Raw genomic sequence first — 12,421 nt, 5'->3', positions numbered from 1 at the left:
AGAGGATCTATCATGTAGCCATTAAAAAGCTTGCTTGTGAGAGATACGTACTAATGTGGTAAATATTTGACAATAAAATATTAAGTGGAAAAAGTAGGAGACCAAATTCTATGTAATGGTAGGATCCAATTCTGTTTAAAAGTATATTTATACATGTTCTGCTTGTTGAACTAGATGAACGTTATATGGGTCTGTTTAGTTAGTGAAAACTCAACAATCTGTACCTGTATGTTATCTATTATTTTTCTATATCCATGATATACATTAAGAAGCCATTTGTTAATGGTTGATTTATGTTTTATACATATACCCAGTCCAAAAAAACGGGAAGAAATATGAACAGAAAATCATTTTAATCTTCCCAGTATTTGCCTTGGTAATTTACTGGAGTTGGAGGAAGGCTCATATGGAAAGCAAAAGGGCTCCAAGACCAAGCTTCACTACTTATTGGCTGGGTTGCCTAGGGCTACATGACCTCTTTGAGTTTCATTCTCCTTATCTGTAAAAGCGGGTTACTGTGATTCAGGAATTAAATAAAACGATTTATACGAATTTTTTTAGAAGGCTGTCTGGTCCATTATTATGAGTAATTGAAGACATATGACACTTCTGTGTTCAAACTATCAGATTTGTTATTACAGCCTTAGAACTACCATACAACGGGCCTTAAGTTCTTGTCAAGAATGTGGTTACTGAAAGCAATCACTAAAAACACAAAGTATACTGTACTACAGCATCAACCTCCTGTCCTGCAACGATCTCTGCTGTGCAGCAGCTGCTATCCTTTCCATACCCCCTTATGTGGACTCCCCAAGCTCTTTCCCTGCAGCACCCAGTAGAGTTCCAGGGCTGGCCTGGGAGCACCTTGAGGCATAAACCTCTCATATCCCTGATAAAATAAGTAAATCTGAAACCTGAAAGGAACCAAATTGCCTTAATTTGCTTCCAGATTCAATAAAATTGCTTCCTTTTGTGGTGGATTGGCTGGGTGATTGCTTGGACAATGGATTCAGAGAAGAGATAACTGAAACCAAAAGTTTCCACAGTTATTTTGTTAATGAAATACTCTTATGAGATATCAGCTGTGAGTACTATTTCCTTCCTTTGTTATGCTTTTGCCTACTTTCTAACATTTTGAAAGACATTTTGGATTCCATCCAAGCCTGGAAACTTCATTGCTAAATTAATAGTAACCTCTGATTCTAAAGGTCGAGAATGAATTGAGGTTAGCTTCTACTCAATAAATGTTCAAGGCCCAGATCTTTCTCCCCGGATGTTATTACCCCTGGGTCACCTCCCCTTCCCCTCCTGCTCCCTCACCATCAGGTTGACATGAGACTGGTACAATTTCTCTAAGACATACTATCCCCTCAGAAGAGCTCAGACTTCCATAACTGTCACCTTGGGAGGGTTTTAATGCAGCTGGAAAAAGAGAAAGATGTGTTGAAGTTTCTACTAGACTTACTCTGACCATAAATCCCAAATCCTCCTGTGTTTCCTTTAAGTGGTAGGTAAAACATTTTTAGGTAAGTGAACTTATTAAGACAAATATCAGTTGTCAAGATTGTTTGAAGGGCCTGGAAGAATACAAGCCATTTCTTTCCTCTTAAAGCAGACTGGCTTTCTCCCGCTTCGGTCAAACTCACAAGTAAAACCCCCATCTAGAGCTAACTGATTTCTTATTTGGAATATCTATTTTATTTTATTAGTCTCTATCTTCAACATACCTAGTCAAATGAAAATTATTTTTCATGTATTAAAATAAAGTTAAATGTTTTCTAATCGTAAATTTAATGTCTACTCATTCTAAAATTTTGAAAACATTTTTAAACATTCTAGAAAAAAGATAAAATTATTTGAAATATCATCCAGAAATCACTGGTGTCAACATTCTAGTCCAAACACATCTATAAAATCATAACATTTAACAATGAACATTTGTCCACTACTTCCCTGGTAATCAAAGAGCTGGTGACTTTCTGAAACTAAAAAGTTACAAATGAGGCTATGAGTAAACTGGTAACATCATCAGACTGTTTCAGGGATCCGCAGAACACTAGGCCACTGTGACAAACAGAGAGAACTTGCAAGACATCCGTATCTCTTTAAATAAAACTGACATGTACATCATGATGTCAAAATACTATATTATCATTATATTTACTATATAACAAATTATATGTAATTACTAATACATTAAGTATTAGTATAGTTTTAAGACTTAAAATACAATTTGATTTACTGTATTTTACACACTCCATACATTTTCATAAAGCAAAAATTAAATTTATGCCTATAAACTTATTAAGAGATACTTTTTTAAATTAACATCAATCACCTCGCATACTTATAATTTTGTGGTGAGAACATTTAAAATCTGCTAACAGCAGTTTTCAAGGATACAATAATTATTAGTTACAGTCACCACGCTGTATAGTAGATCTCCAGAATTCATTTATCCTGTCTAACTGGAACTTTGTACCCATTAACCAACATCTTCCACTCTCCCCGACAATCCCTTGGCAACCCCCATTCTATTCTCTGCTTCTGAGTTTGAATATTTTAGGGTACATATATAAATGAGTTCATAGAGTATTTGTCTTTCTGTGTCTGGCTCATTTACTTAGCATAATGAGGGACACATTTCCTAGCTCAGTGATTCTCAAAGTGTGGTCTACAGAACACTTTTAAAGAAATCAATTAGGGGACTTCTTAGTAATGCACATTTTCAACCCTTACCAAAAATCTAAGAAGCAGAATTCCCAGCAGAATGTGGCAGTGGCAGAGAGAAGACCCAGGGAATCTGCATGTTTAACAGGCATTCAAAGAACTCTTGGCTGGGTGTGGTGGCTCACTTCTGTAATCCCAGCACTTTGGGAGGCCCAGGCGGGAGGAGGATCACAAGGTCAAGAGATTGAGACCATCCTGGCCAACGTGGTGAAACCCCATCTCTACTAAAAACACAAAAATTAGCTGGGTGTGGTGGTGTGCACCTGTCATCCCCACTATTCAGGAGGGCTGAAGCAGGAGAATCGCTTGAACCCAGGAGGTGGAGGTTGCAGTGAGCCGAGATTGCACCACTACACTGCAGCCTGGGCGACAGAGAAGACTCCATCTCAAAAAAAAAAAAAAAAAAAAAAAAATCTTAAAAGTGCTAAAGTTGGAGAACCACTGCTTTGTTTCTTAGTAAACAACCACCAACCAGGATTGTCTCCAGAATCAAAACTCAAAGAACCATTTATACTTTTTGGTGTCACTGTACAGACATGGCCAGAAATAAGTGCACACTGAAAGGATTTATTGAAGACAACGACTTTCTTCTAAATTGAATACAATAAATAATGTGATGTGATAAGAATCATATCATTGCAAACCTAGTTTTCTCTCTCAAAATAGAAAAGCTGCTCCCTTGCTAGAAAGAAGGCAAGTTTAGCCTTGGTCATAGTGGATATAAGAGGGGTGGGTACCAAGTTGGAGATAAGATAGGACACCACTGGTATTAAAATTGTGACAGCTGCCCTGAGCCAGAAACACATTTACATCCTGACCACCAACCTGTTAGAATAACCATGTAAAGCTTTGTGCAGGAGATTTAATGAAGGGGGAAACCATGATGTTTAGTGGCACAACACGGAAATTTAATGAGACCTTCTTGAGGCTGTACTCAAATTTGATGTGCAAATTTGGGGAGAATAGACTCCTGAGGACTAACTATACCCTCCAGAGAAGTAAGTGTTATGTGAGTTCACAAAACTTAAATCTAAAAAGCTCCACTTAGAAGTAATGAGCACGGGCGCGGTGGGTCCCGCCTATAATCCCAGCATTTTGGGAGGCAGAGGTGGGTGGATCACTTGAGGTCAGGACTTTGAGATCAGCCTGGTCAACATGGTGAAATCCTGTCTCTACTAAAGATACAAAAATTAGCTGGGTGTGGTGGCAGGTGCCTGTAATCCCAGCTACTGGGGAGGCTGAGGCAGGAGAATCACTTGAACCCAGGAGGCAGAGGTTGCTGTGAGCTGAGATTATGCCACTCTGCACTCCTGCTTGGGGAATGGAGCAAGACTCTGTCTCAAAAAAAAAATATATATATATATAGGAAATTACTAGTTTCCCCGTAACATCCACAGATAACTGTTCCCTTGAAATTTGGAGTCCTAAGATAATGATGAACCTGGTCGGACTGGTTTAAGGCTTCAGCACCACACAGTAGCCAAGCCAGACCTCTAGGGATTTGATGGCTACAGTAGGACTGGAGATCAAACAGGGGCTGGAACTCCTAGATGAACCTACTGTCTCCAGAAACTTGAGAAACCCTTATTGCAGGGGAATGGAGAAAAACCTGTGTGGCAAACTAGACCAGTGGCCCTATAGTAGCGGTAGCAGTAATTCTTATTGATCAATAAATTAATTAACAAACCATAAGAATAAGAAGAAACCATAAGAAAAAACTATGGTTTTTTTTCTACAGAGAAGTGCTAGACGTGTGGAGGATAGTAGGTAAACAGTGACTGGGACTCCCAGGCCAAATTTCTAACCTTACTAAGCCCAGAGGAGGAAGAACACTCTGACACTGTGTTCTCCTTGGAAGACATACTGTCTTTGGTCCTTTGCCAAGGGATAGAGAAGCCAAGTCCAGTTCAAGGAAGGGTGATATAAGTCAGGAATGGATACACTACATTGGATTACATCAGGACCATTAAGGAGCCCTCTGACTTCTTCCTTTGATGGTGTTATTCTGGGCTGAGAAGAAAAAGGAGAGGATGCCCATCTTGTAAGTAAGGTCTTAGGAAGCCAGCTGTACTATAGCTATGCCTCTGTCTCTTGAAAATGAATCCCTGACTGACAAAATTCTAGCAGGTGCACAGCAGTAGGTTGCCAGGTCATGGCTGAGTTGGCTTCCAATGTGGCAAGCTGAGCCAAAAATGGGGATCTTCAGCCACTCATGCCTGGTGTTTTGTAGACTGGGATGTGAGTAAAGAATCCACTGAAGACTCTGACACTGGCTAAGCTTTGGGTGTTTGATATGGCTCCAGGCTGTTTTGGTTTGGGATGACAGAGCTAACCAGTACCTTCGTGACCCCATAATCCCTTTACCAAAGCCCTTGGAGGGACAATCTGTCATGCTTGCTCCCTGAGAAGTAAAAAATCCCAGTCTCCAGGTATGTTATTAAAAACAACAACAACAAAAACACCTATGGACTTCCTTGTAGTTCTACCTGGCAGTGCCTCCAGTCCACTTGCAAAATACAATTACAAGACAAACTGTGACAAGAGTTAAACAACTCACAGAAAGAGAAAACAAGCTACAAATAACAAGAATCTCTGCATTACATGGCAAATACTGGGAGCTCTCAGAGGGAGCTCTCAAAAGACTGACAAGGGGAAAGAACAGCAGGAGAAAATTGACCAATGTGAGAAAGACCTTCACCTAACCCAACCCCTGCCAAAGAAATCCTGTCATTTTATTCCCTTACCTAGGATCAGTCTTGACCATGAACACTCATAATCCATTATTTCAGGGATTACACTCCTGATTCTCTAGACCTCGCAGACACTTTCCAACAGCTGATCCTAATCTGTAAAGAAAACAAGTTCTCAACTGTAATATTATTTTGGCCTTCAAATCTGATTCAGTTTACCCCCTCCCAAAGACAGATGAACCTCCAGGCCTTCACGTATGGTCCCCCCTGCAGAGAATGCTCTTCCTTCTAGCTGTTCCTCTGGCCAACAAGCCACATCATACTTGCTTTTCCTCAGGGAAGAGTTCCCTAATCCCCTCAACCAGGTTACAAACTCCATTAAATATTCCCTCAAAACCTCACACTCCTCCTGCTGAGCACCTACCAGGCTGTAATCAAATAATTATTTGAGTATAATCATGAGCCATATAAAGACATTTTGGCCAGTGATGGACATCACATATGGCAATGATCCCCTAAGATAATATCATATGTTTACTGTACCTTTTCTACATTCAGATATGTTTAGATATACAAATATTTACCATTATGTTACCATTGCCTCTGGTATTCAGTCAATAATATTCTGTGCAGGTTTATGGCTTAGGAGCAACAAGGCTAGACTATACAGCCTAGGTGTTTCGTAGGCTACACCATCTAAGTTTGTAAGTGCAGTACACTCTGATGTTCACAAAATGACAAAATTGCTAATGACACATTTCTCAGAATGTATCCCCATTGTTAAGCAATGTGTGGCTGTGATTATTTGTTCAATCTCTAAATCTCTCAAAGTCAAAAAAGCTTCATGAGGCACTGACTGTGTTTGCCTTGTTCACTGTTACTGTTCTCCCAGTGCTGAGCACATAATAGGTGCTCAATAATATCTACTTAATGATAGTGGAACACCTAAATATTGAAATCAATGTAAGTTATTGTAAGGTACTTTTACTTATTAAAACTTATTAAAACTGGCCGGGCGCGGTGGCTCAAGCCTGTAATCCCAGCACTTTGGGAGGCCGAGACGGGTGGATCACGAGGTCAGGAGATCGAGACCATCCTGGCTAACACGGCGAAACCCCGTCTCTACTAAAAAATACAAAAAAAACTAGCCGGGCGAGATGGCGGGCGCCTGTAGTCCCAGCTACTCGGGAGGATGAGGCAGGAGAATGGTGTAAACCCCGGAGGCGGAGCTTGCAGTGAGCTGAGATCCGGCCACTGCACTCTAGCCCGGGCGACACAGCGAGACTCCGTCTCAAAAACAAAAAAAACAAAAAAAACAAAAAAAAAAAACCTTATTAAAACTATGCAAACTTAACCTCAACTACTACTTTTTAAGATAATTATGGCTTAAAATGTTTAACAGATAAACCTTTAATTTTTCATTCCGCTATAGTTTATGAAACATTGAACCAAAAAAAGGTGAGAAGTTCAATTTAGTATTTACCTAAAGTAAAATGAATCATTTTGTAAACTGGGTCTGCAATTTAAAATGGTAACTAAGTAGTTCTATAGTGACCATGGCTTCAGTTAAATAATATCCAATCAAGGCAAGATATAAGTATTAAACATTCATGAACTGCTCAGAATATTATGAATTAATCAGCACTTCCTCATTTAAATGTTTAATATTTAATGCTAGTGCTTCCACAGTCTCTTGGAATTATTACACTTTACTATGTCTCTTACAACTGAATAACAATAGAGTTGCTACATACTTTCTTAGAATTCTGGTTATGGAATCCACAGTGATCTGTATATTGGAGGAGAACATGATTGTAATGCATTAAGCTTTTGATGAAATTCTCAACACATTTGTCTCAGATGCAAAAAGATAATAAAAAACACTCATGATAAGCAGAAGTAAGTGCTTTTGCAATGTGATTGCCTTTCATCCATGATGAATGATTTGTAGCAGCTTACTAAAAATCTGGTTTTCATGAACTCCCCTAGACAAATGTAAGTGGTATGCTAAAGGCATTTTAGGCAGTACAAAGTATTAGTGTTGGAATGTTAGTCTAGTAAATCTTCTAAACACTAGCTGTGGAAATAATAGGATAATATCCCCCCAAATGAATTCACCCATTCCAAGTCCTCTCAGGCATCTTAAAACTAATGTTGGCATTTAAAAATTCAACAGCAGCCATAATGCTTTATTCTTACATATATCTCATCATTCAAAAGTCTCAAGGAAATTAACTGTGACTCATTATGCCTTACAAAATATTCAGTTATTTTCACCCTAGCAGGGAAGTACCTTTGTGCATCAGATACAAAACAGTGGTGACTGTTACAGGTTGAATTGTGGTTCCCTTCAAAGCAATCATATGCTTAAGTCTTAATCCTCAATACTCAGAATGTGATGTTAGTTGGAGGTAGGGTCTTTACAGAGGTAAACACGTTAAAGTGAGGTCATTAGGGTGGATCCTAATTCAATAAGACTGATATCCCTAGAAAAAGACAAATGTTAGATCTAATGACAGACATGCATAAAAGGAATGCAATATGAAGAAACATATGGAAAAGATAGCCATCTACAAGCCAAGGAAAAAGGCCTGGAATAGATCACTCCCTCATTTATTGTCTCACAGCTCTAGAAGAAATCCCTCTGGGGATTTCGGACTTCTATCCTCTAGAGCTGTGAACCAATAAATTTCTGTTATTTAAGCCACCCAGTTTGTAATACTTTGTTACAGCAGTCCCAGCAAGTGAATACAGTGACATAGTAAAATGTTGTGTGTTACAACATAAATATTCCATTCATAAAATACAAAAATTATATTTCCCAGTACAGCTGCAATCTGACTCTAGTGCATATATGAGAAATTATCTTATATTATTAAATATTACCCCTTACAATGTCAATCATGCTTAGGAGAATTATAGCTGCAATGGCATTTGTTCCTCTGAAATGTCTAACTTTTTCACACTGATACAGATTTTTAGTATGAAATGATCTTTTGCCTTCTTTAAAATAAGCCAATTTCTGTCTATATATATAGCAAAACTACAACAAAGAAAAAGGTATAAAACATAATCATTTTCATCAGATGAATAACACTACTTTTGTTTCAGTAATGAAAATTCAGAACAGATAAACAAAGGCACAACAAGCATATTTACAAATACATTGATGTCCAGCACTGTTAGTGCCTATAACCATTATAATCACTAGTGCAATAAGAATATTCAATACAACACGTGAAACATCTGTAAACATTTAATACCTACTTGTATTTTGTTTAGATGCCTTGTGCTACATTTTCGTAACTAGAATCACATTCTAGCTGCTGGTGAACACACACACACATGCACACACACATATACTTTCATTATATAATCAGTATACTTATGTATGTCTATTTTTCATCCTATCTCAATTCATCTTTTAAAAATAATTTGGGGCCGAGCATGGTGACTCACGCCTGTAATCCCAGCACTTTGGGAGGCCAAGGCGGGTGGATCACCTGAGGTCAATACATGGAGACCATCCCGGCCAACACGGTGAAACCCCGTCTCTACTAAAAATACAAAAATTAGCTGGGCGTGGTGGCACACACCTGTAGTCCCAGCTACTTGGGAGGCTGAGGCAGGAGAATCACTTGAACCTGGGAGGCGGAGGTTGCAGTGAGCTGAGATGGTGCCACTGCACTCCAGTTTGGCAACAGGGTGAGACTCCATCTCAAATAATAATAATAATTTGGGGATTTCACATCAGGCTTGCATAAATTAAAATATACAATTCAAGCCAGACAATGTGGTTGATGTCTGTAATCCTGGCATTTTGTGAGGCGTGGGTGGGCAGATTACTTAAGCCCAGGAATTTGAGACCAGCCTGGGCAATACGGTGAAATCCCATCTCTACCAAAAATACAAAAAATTAACCAGGCGTGGTGGTGCATGCCTGTAGTCCCAGCTACTCGGGAGACTAAGGTTGGAGAATCAACTGAGCCTGGGCAGAAAATACTGCAATGAGCCTTGACCCTTGATTGCACCACTGTATTTCAGCTTGGGTGATAGAATGAGACATTGTCTCAAAAAAAAAATAAAAACCTCATATACATATATGTACACACACACACATATATGTGTACACACACATATATGTGTATACACGCAATTTCATTTTTAGTTTAAAAAGTTTTAATTCTCAAAAACATATGGGTGAAAAATCTAGAATGGGAGTATTATTTACAATAACAAATCTCTACTGAGAGAAAAGTAATTTCCCCAAGATCACATCAAGTTCAAAAGTCAAATCTGGATCAGCCTGTTGCTATGGACTAAATGTTTGTGCCTCCATCTCCAAATTTGTATGTTAAAATCCTAGTCCCCATCCAAATTTGGATTAAAACTTTGAACTTAAAAAAAAAAAAAAAAAAAAGCCCTAATCCCCAACATGATGGTATTTAGAGGTGGGGACTTTGGGAGGTAATTAGGTCATAAAGGAGGAGCTCTCACGAATGAGATTAGTGCTCTTAAAGGAAGAGGACACAAGAGAGCTTCCTTTTTCTCTCTCTCTTCCCCACACCCCCCAACCCCTGTCACCAGACACCAGAGCCGCCAGCACCTTGATCTTCTGCTTCCCAGTCTCCAGAACTGTGAGAAATACATTTTTGTTTAAGCCATCTAGTCTACAGTAATTTATTATAGCAGCAGGAACTAAGATGCCTGTTCAAATGTGAGGAAAAAAGATAATGATATCCTAGATTACAACCCTTCCTTTCATAATTGGTAGAAAATTAACTGGTATGGTTTCTCAAGAATGGAAACTCAAAAAGAACAGTTTCCTTCCTACTCTACACCTCTCACATACTCTATACTCAACATTTAATTACAAGATGCATAGTTTGTGCCTGGAAGTTCAGTGGACTGAATTTATATTTCTGTGTCAAAATGCCAAAGAAAGCAATTTACATCAAGCTTATAGCACGTATATCTTAAAGGAAACCATGTTGTCTGTTTAGTTTTGTCAGGTTGCCATAATAAAATGCCACAAACAGGGCAACTTACAAACAATATAAATTTCTTTTTCACAGTTCCAGGGGCTGGGAAGTTCCAGAGTTTTGGTGCCTGGTGAAGGCCCATTTCCTGGTTTATAGATGGGGCCTTCTCTCTGTGTCCTCACATGATGGAAGGGCTAGCTAGCTCTCTGGGGTATCTTTTATAAAGGCACTAATCCTTTATAAAGGCACTAATCCTTTCATGAAGGTTCCACACTCATGACCTAATCAACTCAAAGGCCCTACCTCCTAATACCATCACTTTGGGGATCAGGATTTTAACACACGAATTTGGGGAGGACATAAACATTCACACCACAGCACAGTTTCTACAGACATAGTCACAGTTATAATAATTAACACATTATAATTTAATGAGATTGTATATTCTAAAATAAAATTTCAAGAAATGTATAAATATAAAACTAAATTGATTCATGATACACTAAGATTATGAAAAAAAATCAGCAATATGAATTTAGTTATCCAAAAAGGTATATAAAACACTAAACCTAGATACGTTTATTTAAAGTGGTTCCTCAGCATGTGCCCATATTTATGCAAATATAGAAACTTAAGATAAATACCAAACATTTCAAGCATCAATGAAATATGACTAAGTGATTTTAATATCATCTTATCTAGTTATACATGTATTTTCTAGCCTTCTACTACCAGAATAAAATTCTAAATCTTTTAATTTTTTTACTGAAAGACATTTTATAAACAATTTTGACTTTTAAGGAACAGTTGTGATGAAGACATTTCCTTTCCAATATTGGATCATACCATGATCTATTTCTTTTTCCTTGTTAAGATACTACTGAAACATTACTGAAAATTTGTATAAATACTATTGAAATGTTGTTCAGCAAAAAAAGAATCTCCAGTGCTTTGTCACTACGACTACAGCTGTTTTTTGACGTCGTAGTTGTTTGTTTTTTGAGACGAAGTCTCGCTCTGTTGTCCAGGCTGGAGTGCAGTGGCACAGTAGCACAGTATTGGCTCACTGCAACCTCTGCCTCCCTGGTTCAAGCGATTCCCCTATCTCAGCCTCCGGAGTAATTGGGATTACAGGCGCCTGCCACCACACCCAGCTAATTTTTTGTATTTTTAGTAGAGACAGGGTTTCACCATGTTTTTTAAATGAGTGGGTCCCCCAGTCCTCTCAAATCTACCAGCAATCAGATCTACTAGAAATCTGACACCACTTGCACCAACTGCTTTATCAGTTTTCCAACTGCTAATAGTCGAGCACATTTACAAATTCATAAACAAATCACATATATATCAAGATACTGTCTTTGAATTATACTGAAACAAAATAGGAAGGAATAATATTCTAGAGATACAATATTTTGGAAGGGAAATAAATACTACTTTAATTTAAACCCTATGACTGTCTTATCATTATGGAATGACTAGTTTGTATATTGCACATATCACCAAATCAGTCCTAACAAGGCACACTTGACTGGGTGGGAGGAATGTTCATCTCCACTTTTTTCTACAGAACCCTGCTTTAAGACCTTCCTTTCACCCTAGTATGCCACCCCTCAGTGCAGCTGAGTTAGCCTGAACTTTTTAAATCAAATCTTCCAACACCCATTGCCATGAAAACATTTTCATTATGTCTTTTGTGCTGATATGATTTAGCTCTCACATTTCTAGCCTTTTGTTTTGTTTTGTTTTTTTGTTTTTATAATACAGTGTCCTGTTCTTTCATCCAGGCTGGAGTGCAGTGGCACAATCTAGGCTCATTGCAATCTCCACCTCCCAGGTTCAAGCAATTCTTGTGCCTCAACCTCCCAAGAAGTTGGGATTACAGGCACATACCACAGTGCCTGGCTAATTTTTGTATTTTTAGTAGACACAGGGTTTTGCCATGTTGGCCAGCCTGCTCTGGAACTCCTGACCTCAGGTGATCCACCCGTCTTGGCCTCCCAAAGTGCTGGGATTACA

At 38.5% G+C, this 12,421-nt stretch overlaps 1 protein-coding gene across 3 annotated transcripts in view; it reads right to left on the bottom strand.

Moving 5' to 3' along the window:
- Positions 1 to 12,421, bottom strand: part of LOC105475346 (reelin) — a 510,664-nt gene that overhangs the window by 463,538 nt on the left and 34,705 nt on the right. The window lies entirely within an intron of this gene.

This window comes from Macaca nemestrina, chromosome 4 (genome assembly GCF_043159975.1).
Source record: "Macaca nemestrina isolate mMacNem1 chromosome 4, mMacNem.hap1, whole genome shotgun sequence".
Lineage (NCBI taxonomy): Eukaryota > Metazoa > Chordata > Mammalia > Primates > Cercopithecidae > Macaca > Macaca nemestrina.
The sequence above is the reverse complement of the archived record's forward strand: the minus strand, read 5'-3'. Positions and strand labels throughout refer to the sequence as shown.